Consider the following 1,321-nt stretch of genomic DNA (forward strand, 5'->3'; position numbering starts at 1 on the left):
CCATTAAATTTGTTTTATTGGAACTATTATCATTATTTTCCAATGGTTTCATTTTATGAACATTATTTTTATCAGTATTTCCACCATTAGACTCCGTTTGATTGGCATTTTTATCATTATCTTTCAATGACTTCGTTTCATCGACATTTTTAATTTTATTTTCTAATGACTTGGTTTCATTGGAATTCTTATCACTTTCTTTTTTCAAGTTCGTTTCGTTAGCATTCGTATCATTATTTCTCATAGGCTCTATTTCATTGGCACTTTTATCCTGATTATTCATCAACTTCGTTTCATTGGAAATCTTATTATTTATTTTTTTATCATTATCTTCAATTGACTACGTTTGATTGGCGTTATGACATTCGTAAAACATATCTAGGCTTTTTTTTACTTCTGATCTGTTCTCAAGTTTTTTATATTCTGGTTCATCGCTAAAAGAAAAACCTAAAGCGTGGCCTATTTCACGCATAGTACTTAAATAGCTACACTTCTCGCTTATACGTATAACATTAAGTCCCTCTTGATATTTTCCCAATCGGCTGTTGCATCTGTAATTAATTTTTTTTTTTTTATAAGAAAAATGTTCCAAAATTCTAAAATTTCAAAAATCAATAAAATAGAGTGGTGAAAAAAAAATATTTCTTACTTTTTTGATTTAATGAAAGACAAATAACTTGAATGTTGATTTTCGTCATAATTCACAAATTTAACACAAATTAAGTGCTCTCCCAGATTCTCATTGAAGTTATAATAAACAAGCGATTTGTACTACTTACATCTGTGCTTATTTTGAAAGGAATGATTTCTTGATTCCAAAGACGACCTTTTGTTACTGCTATTTTCCTATTTTCAAGGAAGTCTACTTTATTCTCATCTTCGGCCCGTACTTGCCCGACTGAATAAATCATCATGACCAAGACAAAAACTCCAAAACTGATCTTCATAATCACTCCCATTATTCTATCCGATTTATTATTAACTTAAAAACTTTTAGAAAATTTTTAAGCTAAGCAACTTGTATTTATAAACTCACTTATAGGTCAAATACAAAATTAATTATTGAAATTAATCCACGATAAAAAAAAAATCAATTAATTTTAAATAGATGACAGTGATAAAATAATTAACACTAGATATTTAATTTTATCTAAACTATTTTTAATAGTTAGATAAAAATTTATGTCAAGCTAGTAGTTATTAAAATTATTATTGCAATTGTTTCTAAGACTCAAGATTATTCTTCAAAATAATCCAAGTCTTTTTTAATTAGTAATAAATTAAATAATAAATTTTATAAAATAAATTAAATAATAAATTA

At 25.8% G+C, this 1,321-nt stretch overlaps 1 long non-coding RNA gene across 1 annotated transcript; it reads right to left on the reverse strand.

Moving 5' to 3' along the window:
- Positions 1-394: 394 nt before the first annotated feature.
- LOC123269814 lies at positions 395-953 on the reverse strand. Its single transcript, XR_006510471.1, has 2 exons — positions 650-953; positions 395-551 (listed from the first exon to the last, which is right to left on the reverse strand). It is a non-coding gene; the product is annotated as an uncharacterized LOC123269814 (long non-coding RNA).
- Positions 954-1,321: the final 368 nt, after the last annotated feature.

The sequence above is a fragment of the Cotesia glomerata genome, linkage group LG7 (assembly GCF_020080835.1).
Source record: "Cotesia glomerata isolate CgM1 linkage group LG7, MPM_Cglom_v2.3, whole genome shotgun sequence".
Classification (NCBI taxonomy): Eukaryota; Metazoa; Arthropoda; class Insecta; order Hymenoptera; family Braconidae; genus Cotesia; species Cotesia glomerata.